The sequence below is a fragment of the Trachemys scripta genome, chromosome 8 (assembly GCF_013100865.1).
Source record: "Trachemys scripta elegans isolate TJP31775 chromosome 8, CAS_Tse_1.0, whole genome shotgun sequence".
Taxonomy (NCBI): domain Eukaryota; kingdom Metazoa; phylum Chordata; order Testudines; family Emydidae; genus Trachemys; species Trachemys scripta.
In genome coordinates, this window is record NC_048305.1 from 89,429,451 (window position 1) to 89,445,504 (window position 16,054).

Genomic DNA, 16,054 nt, shown 5'->3' on the forward strand with positions numbered 1-16,054 from the left:
ATGCACCGTACTCAGCAAACTGCACTGAACTGAGCATGGATAAGTAGGGGAGCGAATGGGAGGAGCTGGAACAGGTGGAGTGGGCCAAAGTGTCTGGCATAGGTGCTTATACGCAATCCAAAGAATACAAATGATGTGAATCTCAGATATTTTAAGGATTTTCTGTTACTCCTACTGCCCATAAGAAGCAGTGGCTACCTGAGTGTGTTTAAGAGCTGACCTTAGAAGCAACTGGGAACAGGGGAAGCCATGAAGGCCAGTGACTGACACAAATATGTCCAAGGATTTTAATAAAACCATCGATTCCACAGCCAGTGGCTCAAAGTCTCATGACACATGCGAGCCAAAGCGTTCTTGCAAATCCCTCAACCTGCACTGCCTGCTCTTTCCTTAGTTCACCTTCTTGGAGCTTAACAAAGCAGCATGCTCAGAAGCCTTCCCTGAGGTCTCACTCTGCTTTCTCTCAACCCTCTTCCACACCCTGAAACATCAAGCTCTCCAAGTTTGCTCTGTGTGTACAAACAGGAAGGGCTGGTTTTCACTGCAGAGATGGGCTTGGCATTGCTTCTGAGTACAGCAGAAGAAGGGAAAACAAATTTCTACATGTCTCTTAATTGAATAAGAGAGTACTATGAAGCAACCTTCTCTTGTATGAACAATACTACAAACAATAGCTTTGAACTCTAGAAGTAATAGCAGTGTAAGATCCAGTATTTTTAAGGGTTATTTTCAGAGATGCGTTTAAGCCACAAATTGATTTTGCACAGGAAGTTCACACGTGTGTTTGACTGGGGTTTTGGATCAGCCCGTTGTAAAGATATGGGACACGTGCAAAATGTAGAGGTGGGCAACGATTTTTAATAAACCCAGTGCTCAGTGTGTTAGGAGGGAGAGGTTTTGATTTGGGCCCAGGCCTAGTTATTTTTACAAGGAAAGTAACAATTGAGGGATTTTTTTTATTCCTTATACTTGGAAAACGTCACCATGCTGAGATTCATATTTGTATATTATTTAACACCTCTGAACCATTGGTACAAATTTGAAGACTGAGCAGTTGCATGGATTGAGGTTGGGACTAGTAATGGCAGCTGCAGTTCTGTTCACTATCACAGGAAGTGGCACCAGTGGCTTTTATCTAAAACAAAGTTAACTCTTTCACTGTTTTTTAAAAGAGGGAGGAACGTAGGCAGGAAAAGTGTAATACTAAGCTGTCTGCACCGAGCTACAGGGAATCACCATTTAAGGCATGGATAGGCAAATTTAAGATAGTAGAGGGCAACTTAAAACCCTTTGGCAGGCCAAGAGGTTTGACATAGGGAGTGGTGTGTGGCAGGTCCTGACCTGGGGGCTGTGACTGGGAGAGGAGGGGTTTGGGTCCTTCCCCTGGAAGGGGGGTGGGTTGTTGGAGCTTAAGGGCCCCCCTGCCCAACCCCACAGCAGCAGCTCCTGTCCCGGGGGGTTGGGCTGGGCTCCACACTCTAGCCCTTTGGCTTTCACCACAGCATCATGTGACGAGTGCATCTGTGTGCAGACAGCCCTCTCCCCTCCCATCCCCCTGCAATGCCCTGCCCCCTTCCTAGTCCTGATGCCACCAGATTGCCTGTCTCAAGCTGGGCTATGGCAGGCCAAATAAAATGATCTGGTGGGCTAGATGGAGCACTGTGCTGCCAGTTGCTCATCCCCGATGTAAGGTCTGTTCCTGCTCGGTTTGAGATGGTTGAGTAAGGCCAGGTCTACCCTACAGACCTATACCAGTATAACTACGTTGCACCTGGGTGTGAAAAATCCATCCCCCTGAGCAATGTAGTTATACCAACCTTACCTCCCATGTAGACAGCGCTATCACTGCTTGGAGAGGTGGATTAACTATGCCAACAGAAGACACTCTCCCATCAGCGTAGGAGTGTCTTCTCTGAAGTGCTTTAGCGGCGCAGCTGCATCAGTGCAGCTGCACCAATGTAGCGTTTTAAGTGTAGACCTGCCCTAAAGCATGTATCTGCATTCTTTAGTCTGCTTTGTTTCTCAAGGTACCTCACATACATTAATGAATTTATCCCCCTAACATCTTCATAGGATAGGCAATTATTATTCACATTCCACAGGAAATTTCGTAGAGCCAAAAATTGAATCTGGATTTTCTGAATCCCACACCAATGCCTTGACCACAAGGCTATTTGTTCTCTCTGGTCATAGGTGTGGGAAGTAGGGATGCGGGGGGTGCTGCAGCACTCCCAGAATTTATGCAAGGCTGCTGGCCCCATGCCTGGGGCTCCACTCCCCAGCTCGGGTCCTGGGGACCAGCTCCGCACCCAGCTCGCCTGCCACTGGCTCCACACCGGGGCCCTGCTCCTGGCCTTCCGCCTGGGACTCTGCTCCCCGGTCTGGGGCTTGGGTCCTACCCGCTGGCCCCGCTCCCCGGCCGCTGGCCCCACACCCCTCACTCCACTCCCCAACCCTGCACCTGGCCGCCAGCCACACTCCCTGGCTGCTGGCCCTGTGCCCGAGGCCCACGTCCAGGGCCCCACTCCTGGCCCTGCACCCAGGGTTCTGCTCTTGGGGCCCTGGCCACCGGCCCTGCTCCCTGGCCACCTGCCCGGGGCTCTGTGCCCGGGCACCCCCCCACTCCCAGGCCTTCACTGCCAAGGACCTATGCCTGGCCCCCTACTCCCAGGGCTCCGCTCCTGGGGCCCCGTGCCCAGCCACCCACTCCCAGGGCTCCACTCCCGTCCCCATCGATGGGTCTCTGCTTCTGGCCCCGCACATGGGGTCCTGGCTGCCAGCCCCTGCTCGGGGCTCTGCTCCTGGCCCCATGCCCGCCCCCAGCTGTGACCACAGCCTCGGCCCCCTTATCCCTGTCCAGGTTCCCCCATCCTGGAGACACAGCCCTGCTCCCAGCCTCAACTCGGAGGCGGCGGGGGGGGGGCAGACAGGAGTAAGAAGGCTGGCTGTTAGTACCCCCACTACTAAAAATGTTCCAGCACCAGTCTCTGGTTGGCTTGGCAGCACTGACTGCAGGAAGCATATTATACCAGCCAGCGGTACTGGCTTCCGAAGCACTTCCAGATGCAACCTAGGATGGTAAGCCCTCTGGAATGAGGCCTGGCTCTGAGATAGACTGCTCTGTCATGTGCCATCTCAAGAGTTGAGGTCTATGGCTCTTGCTGGTGGCCTGTACCGATAAATAACACTTTTGGCCTCATTGGAAGGCCCTTAGCCTTGAAATTCACTCTCTCTTTAGGTCATCAGAGCCTAAATTTGTTGACCTAGGGCAAGACTCTTCTGTTTACTCAGGCTTCCGCTTTTGTTTGTTTTTGTTTGTTTTTGGGGTGGAGGGAGAGGAGTAAAAGGTGCTTGTGGGGAAGATCAGACTTTGAGGTCCTCTGCTAACAATTCATCTTGTTTTATTTTTCACTCTCCAAACACAGACAAACCCAGCTCCTGTTGAGGAATCTGGGTCATGTAGTCCCATAAATTCCTTCTAACACTAAGGGGGATATAATTAGAACTACCACTACTGTTCAGATATTACAGTATGAACGTTTTAGTTGAAATTTGTTAATCTTTGTAAGTACACCCAGAGCTTTGGATAGGCACATTTTATAAAGTCATCAATAAATGAATTTGAAATCTGTTATTTTAGTATGACTAAATTTGTGCTTGGTGTGCTGCCATCCATGTCTCTGATCCTGCATGTTGTTCCATACAGGCACCTGTTCAAAACCCCACTGAAATAACTTATTCACATAAAATTAAATATATATGTATTTGCTTGTAAAATCAGGGCCTTAATCTTTAATTAATTTCTCTTCTTATGAATGAAGGATGATGGTATACTGGATTGAGTGATGTTACTTAGGCTCCAAAATCCAGACATGGACTTCAGTCTGGGCCCTAAAGACCTTTCTTGGGAGGGGAAATACTTTTCTTCACCTCTCCTATAGTCAGCTTCTGAACACAAGCAAACTGGAGTGCTAGTGACAGTAAATAAAAATTCATTTGGAATGATTTTCATTTGGATTTCCTGCTTTGGGGATGCTGCATGTTTAACTGAGCAGACTTTGAGCCCCTTTAAAAATCCTCAGTGGGACACTAGCTTGCCTTTAGGAAGCTTCTACAGAGGGCCCCATGAAAGAGAGAGGTTTAGAGGGGTCAAACAAAAGTGATTATAAAAGGATTTTTATGTGTTTACCTCCATTTTTAAAATACAATGTGTGCGTTTACATATTGAATATCTGTCACCTGTGTCAATCATTTTGTTTTCCTCTCTATGAAAGGAGTTGGAAGTTTGATTTGCAGATTACTGAGCATTCAAGAGAAAGAAAGGTTAGAAAGGAATACATTAGTCTTAATTTCCAATCAAATGTGTATCGCTGCTTTGTAATTAACATGCACAACAAAATTGAAATGTGTCATAATGTTGAAAGCCCTACCACTAAGTCTGTCTTCGTTATGTTATATGTTATGTGTCTGCTTAATACAGATATATTGTAGTAATTCAAATATTTAACCCTTGCCATAAGAAATTCACCATTTTCTCTGCTTGGGAAAAGTCTAGTGCTATGCTGAAATGGACAAGTTACTGCAGGATAGCTGTGATGTCAAAGCTGTGTGGGAAAATTTGTGTGGGTATGTCTACACTACGAAATTAGTTCGAATTTATAGAAGCCGGTTTTATTGAAATCGNCCCCCCCACCGCGTGGTTAACAGCGGGGAACATTTCTGGTCCGAATAGCAGGAACGGGCGCCTCTGAATGTCCCCCTTAATAAAATCACCCCATTTCAACCAGGAGAGCTTTCTGGAGATGTCCCTGGAGGATTTCCGCTCCATCCCCATACACGTTAACAGACTTGCTTGCTTTTTTTTGTAATGTTTACAAATATTTACAAAGTTACACTCACCAGAGGTCTCCTGTGTGCCCTGAGGGTCTTGGGTGAGTTCGGGGGTTACTGGTTCCAGGTCCAGTGTCACAAACATATCCTGGCTGTTGGGGAAACCGGTTTCTCCGCTTCCTTGCTGCTGTGAGCTACCTACAGTACCTCCATCGTCATCTTCCTCGTTCCCCGAACCGTCTTCCCTGTGTGTTTCTCCAGTGAGAGAGTCATAGCACACGGTTGGGGTAGTGGTGGCTGCACCCCCTAGGATCGCATGCAGCTCCGCGTAGTAGCGGCAAGTTTGCGGCTCTGCCCCGGACCTTCCGTTTGCTTCTCTGGCTTTGTGGTAGGCTTGCCTTAGCTCCTTAATTTTCACGCGGCACTGCTGTGTGTCCCTGTTATGGCCTCGGTCCTTCATGGCCTTGGAGATCTTTTCTAATACTTTTCCATTTCTTTTACTGCTACGGAGTTCAGCTATCACTGCTTCATCTCCCCATATGGCGAGCAGATCTCGTACCTCCCGTTCGGTCCATGCTGGAGCTCTTTTGCGATCCTGGGAGGACTCCATGACGGTTACCTGTGCTGATGAGCTCTGCGTGGTCACCTGTGCTCTCCACGCTGGGCAAACAGGAAATGAAATTCAAACCTTCGCGGGTCTTTTCCTGTCTACCTGGTCAGTGCATCTGAGTTGAGAGCGCTGTCCAGAGCGGTCACAATGAAGCACTGTGGGATAGCTCCCGGAGGCCAATAACATCGAATTCCGTCCACACTACCCCAATTCCGACCCGCAAAGGCCGGTTTTATCGCTAATCCCCTCGTCGGAGGTGGTGTAAAGAAACCGGTTTAAAGGGCCCTTTAAGTCGAAAGAAAGGGCCTCGTTGTGTGGACGTGTCCAGGCTTAATTCGGTTTAACGCTGCTAAAGTCGACCTAAACCCGTAGTGTAGACCAGGCCTAAAACCCCATCACTTGTGTGTCTCTTTTCTGTCTCTAGCACGAATTCTGTCCTTACTTAGTGTAAAAAGTAGCTGGGTTTGTTTCAATAGAGTTTAACTGAGGTTGGCTAACACACCTGTACATGCTCATCTGGACACTCCACAAACTGATCTTTCCAGGACACACAAGTCTGTAAAGTGCCTAGCGCAACGGGCCCCATGCTCGTTTGACCCTTAGGCCCTACTAGAGTAACCTTGGTTGAAAACAAAGCAGTCATGTACAAACATGTTGGCTAATTCAGGCTAATTGGCAATCAGCGTTAGTTCAATTTAAAAAACTCTGCTGTGCACACACCCTGAGATGAAAAGGTAGTGTAGCCTGGTGGACCAAGCACAAGGCTGGGAGCCAGAAACAGCTGGCTGTAGGGGACCCTCCATTCAATCATTTACAACAACATTTTGTAGAAAAATCAACTTCTTTGGCTTATCAGACTGAAACCTGCTGTGCTATGTTTCAGTTCAAATCAAATACATTAAAATGTCACCTTTCTTGAATGGTTTCCCCCTGGCCCATGTACAAGTGTATTCTTCTAGGTGATGACTTTTGGTTGAATGTTCCCCCTCACTGCCATTAAAAGACTATCAACTTTTATGATGACTCTTCCAATCATAATCTTGTCTTCTGCCTGTTTTTCCAATGGACTGTCTGTTTGGCAAACAGCCAAAGCTCTTTAACCAGTATGTATTCCGGCTTAGCACAGGGAGCAGCAAGACATGGATAGGGTAAGGATGAAGACTTTTGAGGACCTTCCAGCTGTACTTTGCTCCAGAGAGATGTTCTATAACAGTAAGTTACAATACTGAATTGGAAGGGGGAGAGATGTTCTAGTCATGATTTCTGCTACACTGTATTTGACATGGTCTAAAAGTAGGCAGAAGTTTATCAGGTTAAACATGTCACTTGGTGAGTTGGGTTTCAAGTTTAACTTAAAGCCAATTAACCCTTCTATTTTAGCAAAATTGTTCCGTTTCATTGTTGAAAGGTAAGATGACTGTCCATTCTTTATATGAGTCAAGGTTTCTTCCGATGCTTTCATAGGAGGTATCTAAAATTAGATGTAGACTCTAAACACACTATTTCAGAATGTTAGAAATGGATATTGTTTTTATGGCCAGCCCTAGTAGAAAATTGCAGATGCCTGAAAACTGAATTCTGCAATTTATGAATTAATGTTTCTGGTCTTCTGTAGAATTTGATATAAATATTGGAGTTTGACTTACATGGCTGAATGGAATACATGTTTAGAGTCAATACCAAGTACATAGACATGCTGGTGTGCAACTAAAGTAGGTATGTAGTTCAGTGAAAAGTTAAAGAATGAATCATGTATCTCCATAATATTTTGTTGCTTTTATACAACGGAATAGCAATTTATTAATCAGTGATCACATAAAAATGGTATTCTCTAGGTTACTTTTAAGCTGATGTTCTAATATAACAAGTCTAGTCTAAGGCCTGTGCTACACACATTCACGGGTTTAACCAAATGTGTGCCTTAAAACAGATTTAGGACATATTTACACTAGGAGAAGGTGTAGTTTGAACACGTTGGTTAAAACATGTTAATTTCTTTGTTCACCCTAGGAGTTTATCGTTTTAACTTGTTCATTGATTGAAGGAAACCTTAGTGTGGAGCTCAAGCAAAATGAGGTTGAAACGAATCAGAAAACTCTTGCAAACCAAAGCAACAGGATTTTATACTTACGTGCTATGGGGGAGGGGATAGCTCAGTGGTTTGAGCATTGGCCTGCTCAACTCAGGGTTGTGAGTTCAATCCTTGAGGGGGCCGCTTAGGGATCTGGGGCAAAAATCAGTACTTGGTCCTGCTAGTGAAGGCAGGGGCTGGACTCAATGACCTTTCAAGGTCCCTTCCAGTTCTAGGAGATGGGATATCTCCATTAATAAATAAAACAAAATATTTTAACAAGGAATGCCCACAAACTTCCCCTTAGCCTATAAAAAACCCCATGTACTATAGGTACTTGACTGTGGAATCTCTTTGTATAAACATATGCCTTATCATAACAAACCAGTAAAAAACTATCAATACCACTCAGCAAACAAGTACATTAAGCATCTAATGTGGGAAATGTTTATATTTTGTTCCTGGAAAAATATGTTGTGTATTGATATTTTAGCACAGTGTTCAACTTGTGTAATTTGAAGGGAGGATGGGACAGGCAGAACACTTATCCAGGAGTATTTTCCCTTTATTTTTTTATTTACCTGCTATTTGGTGAAATCTGATCCATTCCAATAGCAAAATACTTGCTCTAGCAAAATATTTTTTGAGGACTAGGGATATCTTTGTGGTAACAATGAGTTAGCACACTGAGAATGGGGTGAGCTTCCTTACAAAGGACAATCATCCCAAATTTCCTTTCAGTTTGGTAGCAACATTTTAATAAGGGACTCCTGAGAGCCCCCATTGTAGGAAAGATTGTTCAGCAAATACATTGAAACTTGGGCTGCTATGACGAGCTGAAAATACAATGATTTCAGCCTTGTTTTAATGCAAAAATTGACTTAAAAAAAAAAACCTGATTACACCTGGGGTTGCACCAATTTAATGTATACACTCTTAAACTGATTTAATGAAATCAGTTTCTAAGGCAACTACCTGAAATTGATGCAACTTTTGTGAGTAGACAAGAAAAAAGGTTAATATGAAATTGTCACTTGATGGGTTTTAAAATCTATTGTAACAAAAGTGCTGCAACTGATTTGAAAGGCATAGCATAATGCATCGCCTAAGGTAATTATAGTTAGAAGGGTATCTATTTAAGTGTGGGTCTATGAAATACATTCTGATCTTTAAATATGCTATAGCCTATACTTTCATTGAGTTGTTGCACATATTTGCAGTACTAATTGTTCTTGTTTCAGACTCTTCACTTGATGCTGTTTCATTCTAATTGATTATTTCCTGATTAGATAAAACAATTAGTTAATCTTAAAATTCATTTACTTACTAATACATCGAGAGCATTTTCATTGTGGCTGTTACCCACTTCTAAGATTTTCTCTCTTTAAAACAATCAACAGGTTTTATTGATAACTGTAACAATGACTCTCTGATCTGGTTTCTTTGAGTAGGATACACTGAAGATGCCTTTAGTGGCAAAACACTTGAAAAAGCAACACTTAGGTCATAAAGATCAACTAGTATTTTCTTTTAAATGTGAATTTTAATGCTAATGAAAAATGCCACATTGATAGTGCTAGAGTGTAAGGTATTCTGCATATCCACAAAAAGTGCAACCTGGGTAGCAATAAAGTAAGCTGTACCACCAATGCGTCTCTCTCCTGACAGAGGTGTCATTTATATAATTGAATATGTGTGGTAGAAAGGCGTTGGATGCCAAGTAATTTTCAAAATAAAATTACCAAAAGAAAACAATTATCAAAATTAATAAGGAAACAACAATTAATTAGATGACATTATTAATTGACTCTCCTATGACTAGTTCAGGAAAACCAACTCAAAAGATGGAATTATTGATTATTGTTATTGAGATTGCATTCAAGGAGTAGCCACATAGAATCCTTGGTGAAATTTTTTCTCCTATACACTAAGGGATGCCCCAAAATAAACAATTAACTTGACTTTGAAATCAAAATGATAAAAGAAACCAAACAATTAAATCAACAAGGATTATGCAAATGAGATACACCAGATAAAAAGGTAAATAAAAGGAGTGATACAAGGTAGCAATATTTAAAACAACACATAATTCTAAAATATAAAGTACAATAAAACAAAGTTGGCTAACTGTATTGAATGGACTAGTAGTATACAACTGAGTATAAAATTCAAAACCTATGAGCATCAACCACAGTGGTATTCACTTAGGATACTAACAGCATCAACAGATTGCTGCTAGTTAGTCTTAATTACAATAAACAAACATTATTATCATCATTTCACAGCTAAACTTAATACTTTGTTATATACTATTCCTTTAATTTAATAAAATCACTAGATTACGGAAATTATAATTCAACTTTACAGCAAAACTCTTAAACTAACGAATGAATTAGGATGACACTAGATAGGTTGAATAGGACAATTTAATTGCAAGTAGTGTTAACTTAAACAAAAGCTAGTAAAACCATTACTACTCCTATTACTTCTGTTTTAAGAAAATAGTATTCTGAGGCCTGGACTATACTAGGAAATTAGTTTGGTATAACTATGTGAGGGTGGAGTACTTATGCTGACAGGAGAACCCGTCCCATTGGTGTAGGTAGTGTCTTCACTGACCTGCTGTAGTGGTGCAGCTGTGCCATGATAGCGGTTTATGTGTAGACATATTCTGAGTTTAACCATGATTCTTAAAGCAAGTTCACAGTCATATGACCATTACGGCTCAAAATTAAGCTGTGTTTAGAAACATGTACCTAGCTGGAAATGTTACAATGACTCATACAAAGCTGAAGTACCAGAATCACCCAATGAGAGATCGGTTATGTCTACACTACAGCTGATGTTGGCAGAACTTATGTCACTTGGGGTGTGAATAAGCACCTTGCCTCCTGAGTGACATAAGTTACCCTGACATAAGCGCCGGTGTGGACAGCGCAGATACACCTCTGCAAGCGGCAGAAGCTAGTTTTGTTATGCCGGCGGGAGAATTCTCTCCCATTGGCCTAGATCATCTTCATCAGACATGCTGCATCAATGCAGCTGCGCTGCTGCAGTGCTGTATGTGTAGACATGCCCATAGATACAGCAGCCCAGAGCAGATCGGATAAGCTCTGATATAGTGGAGTCAATAGTCAATTTACAACTGTAAATGCTTAGAAAGCAGTTTAATTAACTTTAATTTTAATATCTTGCTTAATCAAACAGGTTGAGGGAGTGTTCGTAGAGAGCTGATAAGTATTGAAGGGAGATCCTGGTGTCTGAGTTAATTGGCAGAAGAAATTATTAAAGGTAATACTATGCACTAGTGTTTAAACACTGCAATACTTTTCTGTATTTAAATGTTACAAAGTACCTTGCTTTTGGTATTTAAAATAGACAAAGGTAAAATTGTCACTAGTTAAGTTGCCTCATCAAGATTGGAAAGAGGCTAATGTGGAATATAATGTATAAAATATATTAGATAACTTTTTGTAGTTCAAAACACACAACACAATTAAAGTTAGTGGGAAAATATTCTGAAGTTTATAACACAAATAAAGATGAAGTAATATTTTGAAGTTAGCTTCTCTCTCTCTCACACCCACACTCTGTACTATTCTATGGGAGAGAGATCCAAGGATGCTTCTCTCATTGATAGGTAACTCATGTTATTGTAGCCATGTTGGTCTCAGGATATTAGAAAGAGAGGTGGGTGAGGTAATATCTTTTATTGGACCAACTTCTGTTGGTGAGAGAGAAAAACTTTGAGCTTACACAGAGCCCTTCTTAGGTCCAGGGAAATATACTCAGTGTGTCACAGCTAAATACAAGGTGGAACAGACTGTTTAGCATAAGTAGTTAACAGTTATAGGGAAGAAATAGGGGGAAGGCTATATGGGTTATAGCTTGTTGTAATAAGCCATAAATTCAGTTTCTCTATTCAGTCCAGAATTTTTAGTATTGTCTTCTGAAGGTGTTGTACAGGTTCCTTTGAGGGTAAGGACTGATCGGTCAGATATAGAGTGATCGCTCTGTGCAAAATATTCACTCACAGATGATAGGGTGTTTTTGTCTTTTATCATATTACTGTGTGAGTTCATTTGAGAGCATAGTTATTGTCTGATTTCACCCACATAGTTGTTTTGGAGGCATTTAGTACCCTGGATGAGGTACCCTCTGGATGAGATGTGTTGTGGGCAGTGTTGATCATTGTAGCTGTGCAGATATGTCTACAGGTTTTGCATCTGTTGTTGTGGCAGGGTCTGTTGCTGCTTTGAGTTAGTGTGTCCTGGTCTTTGGGGAGCTTGCTTCTGATAGTGAGCTTGGAGATTGTTTGATGGCCAGAAGTTAGGGTTCAGGAAACATTTCTTTCAGGAGGTGGTCCCCATCGAGTATGGGCTGTAATTGTTTGATTATACTCAGTATGAGTTTCAGTGTGGGGAGGTACATGACAACTGGAAGTGTGCGGTCAGAGGGGGTTTTATTTCCGTATTGTAGCAGGTTTTCTCGGGGTATTTGGGTGGCCCATTTCATGATACAATCTACTTATCTGGTGGGGTGCCCTTGTTTGGTGAATGCAGTTTTAAGTGTGTTAAGGTGTATATTCTGGACTTTCTCCTCCGAGCATATTCTGTGATATCTGAGTACCCGGCTGTAGATAACGACTTCTTGGTGTATTTGGTGTGGCTACTGGACCTGTGAAGGTAGGTGTGGTGATACATAGATTTCTTGTATATTGTTGTCTGTAGGGTTCTATTGCTGAAGCTGATTGTGGTGTCCAGGAAGTTTATACTAGCGTGGGAGTGTTTTAAAGGGACTTTACTGGTGGTGGTTGAAGTTCTGGTGGAAATTTGAGGCAATTTAGGTCATCTGTCCAGACAATGAAAATCTCATTGATGTATCTCAGGTATATCATTGGTTTCATGGTGATTTGTCCAGAAATTCTTCTTTAAGTTGGCTTTGCTAGATACTAAAAATCATGGACTGAATAGAGATACTCGATTTACAGCTTATTGCAACAATCTACAGCCCACCTAAACCTCCCCACTCCCAGATTTTTCCCCCCCTTTCCTCTCTCCTCCCCCTTCAATGGTCCCTTGTTGTAGTATGGTTAGTAGTATGCTAACTACTTATGCTAAATGATCTCTTACACCTTGTATTTAGTTGTGACACTAAACATTTCTCAGACCCGAAGAAGAGCTCTGTGTTAGCTCAAAAGCTTCTCTCTCTAACCAACAGAAGTTGGTCCAATAAAAGATAGAACCTCAGCTAACTTGTCTCTCAGGTAATTTTCACTCACACATGCAAGGCAGCAAAGCTTCAGATGCTTGAGTGTATATAATACAGGGCAAAGCAGAACATGATTTCACAAAGATGCTACAGTATTTCTTAATGGCACTCAAAGTTAGGAATTAAGTTTGAAGCAAGACAACAAAGCAAAATTAACCATTAAACAATGAATTTCTACAAAGATATAACTCTCTTAACTGTACATAGGTTATGTACTTATCAAACCAAAGGTTAGCTCTCTTAAGCAGTAAGCCAGATAATTTTGTAAGCCAAGTGAAGTGAGCTCAGCACTACACATCAGGTGTGAACAATAACTCTGGCAGTTACAGGTGAAAGCATCGGCACCAAATCAGTTTTAAGTACAATGGTGTTTGATTTAAATCCTATAACTTAATCCAGTTATGTTTGTAGGAGAATTTTCCTAATTTTAAGCTACTTTAAGTCTCTGTTTCATTTTCCTCTGTCTACTATAATTCTATTGGCTTATTTGGAATCAGGTTATCTTATAGTATCTATGGAAACTGATATGCTTATGACTTTGATATTTTCCAATGAAGAGTTTCTACCACCCCAAGAGTCTTGTTTTATGGAATAGGGCTAAAATCTAATAGGTTCAGTATTCTAGGAAAACAATAATTATGCTCTTTGAGGCCAAATTCTGGCCTTTCTTTGAAGCACAGAAATGCCCCATGGAATTTTAGCAATAAGCATTGACTTCCTAAATCTTTCTGCACATTTAAGCCAGTGGAATTTCTCACTCTTCCTTCTGTTGTTCTCTGTGCAGTCTTTTTTTCGTGGTGGGACTTAGGATTCTGTCTTCAGGGAAATCTCTCTTTCCCCAAGATGCTAATAATTATGATTCTGGGTGTTAGTGTCCCAGGATCTAAGATTGTTCTTAGTGAAGGACTCTTAATTAAAAAAAAAAAAAAATCTCTCTTAGAGTTAAACAAACACTTATTACGTGGAATGGACCAGGTCATTGATCTGTTGAAGGTAGGTTTTGCTGAACAAAGATTTTGAACTTGACAATCCTTTCTATGTATAATCTCCCCTTTGATTGCATTCGGGAGCTTGGTCTACCCCCAAAAGCACATATTTGGTAATTTTCCATTGGCCCGTTTTCTTTTGGGGAGGTGGTCATTGATTAACTGGACAGGTCAAAGTGTCATGGCAAGTTTCCTGCCCATCCAATAGATGGCATTCAAACCTCACACAAAGTTCCTTTCCAAGGGTTTCCAGCCTTTCCTTGGAATCCTTAGTGTCTTCTTTAGCATAGTTAATTAAAATATACACTAACAGAATTGTTCAAAGAGTCTTTTGGCTCGCTTTCTGTTTCTAGTTCTCGAACTACCATTTAACAACAGAATAAAGCTTTCTCATATTGTAACTAGGTAATTATCTTCCGGAAGTTGTATTCTTCATACTCTTAACTTTAATTTGAGTAAAGTTTTGTTCCAGCCCACTTATAAATGTGGGAAGAAATTATCCCCCATTTGATTCTAATTTACAACAACTTCCAGGTTCATTATAAAATCAGAATTTTAGAATAGATTAGCTGGTTTTAAGCATTACCCCGATACTTCAAAACACTAGCAACACAACAAGAGTGCTCCTTCTTACTAAAAATGGCTTCACAGTTGCTCCACTTAATCTTTTTTATACCATGTTTCCGGATTTGTTAATTTGTGAGCGTACACTACAGTTCTATATACCAAAATCTTCTTTTTGTTAGTAAAAAGATATTTTCATATATATGTTTGTGGTAGTGTTGTAGCTGTGTTGGTCCCAGGATATTAGAGAGACAAGGTTGATGAGATAATATCTTTTATTGGACCAACTTCTATTGATGAGAGAGATGAGCTTTCAGGGGTGCTGGAACTAGGGCTGAGATGGGGGTGCACCCACACCGCCCGGTTTGAAGTAGTTTCCATCATGTACAGGGTTTACAGTTTTGTTCAGTGGCTTTCAGCACCCCCACTATAAAAATTGTTCCAACACCACTGCGAGTTTTCACAGAGAAGCTGTTGCTAAGGAGAAATGAGCTTCTCTGTGAAAGCTCATCTCTCTCACCAACCGAAGTCGGTCCCCTAAAAGATATTACCTCACCCACTTTTCCATATATATGTGAACTTATTCAGTGATACAAAAACCTACTTTATTAGAAAAACCTTTGTTTGATCACTTTAAACCAGGGGTCGGCAACCTTCAGTACACGGCCCATCAGGGTAATCTGCTGGTGGGCTGCAAGACATTTTGTTTACATTGACCGTCCACAGGCATGGCCCCCTGCAGCTCCCAGTGGCCACAGTTTGCTGTTCCTGGCCAATGGGAGCTGTGGGAAGCGGTGGCAAGCACGTCCCTGTGGCCTGCAGCTCCCATTGGCTGGGAACAGTGAACCACGGCCACTGGGAGCTACGGGGGGCTGTGTCTGTGGAAAGCCATGGTAAACAAAATGTCTCGCAGCCCACCAGCGGATTACCCTGATGGGCTGCGTGCCTAAGGTTGCTGACCCCTGTTTTAAGCCTTAACCAAAAAGTCATTATGTGAGTTGGTCTTAGAGTTTTATGGCTCTCTAGATGGCTAAAACAGCTGTTTACTCTTGTTCACCTTATGAACTGGGGAATGTTGTGAGATTACTTATTAAGTTAATTTATTTATTTGCACGTTGCTAAGTGGTGCATTAATGGTTGTGATGGAACCATTTAGTTTGCTCCAAGTGAAGAAATAAGCATTTCCAAAACAATTCTGGAGATGTTGATGTTAGAAACACTTAAGTTTATAGTCCTACTTTGCTGGGACTGTGACTCGTTAACAAGGAGATATTGCCGGAATGGGAACAGAGAAAACAGACTGTAGCATCCTTTGTGTATAGGTTTCTGTGTCACTTATGAGGAGATGAATTGAAACATGATACTAAGTATATTTTGAGAACTCTTTGGCATGTTACCTTTTATTTCAGACTTTGTTTGTGACTTAGTTTAATACAGACTTATTCAAGATGTTAATAGAAATCTAGATGAAAGCGGGGAAGGACAGGTCACTCTTTAAGGATCTTGAATGTGTGGAGATATGAAGGCCTGGTCTCCACTATGAAGTAAGGTCAACATAAGGTGACTTGGTGGTGGTCTAGTTGTGCATGTGTATATGCTTAAATTTGTGTCCCACCATGGGTGGTGGGTGGAGCCCCCCCTTTGGGGAGGTTAGCCCTCAGCTCTGCCCCTTCTTCCCACGGCAGGAGCCCCGAAACCCCCTGCCCCACCTGCGGCCGGAAT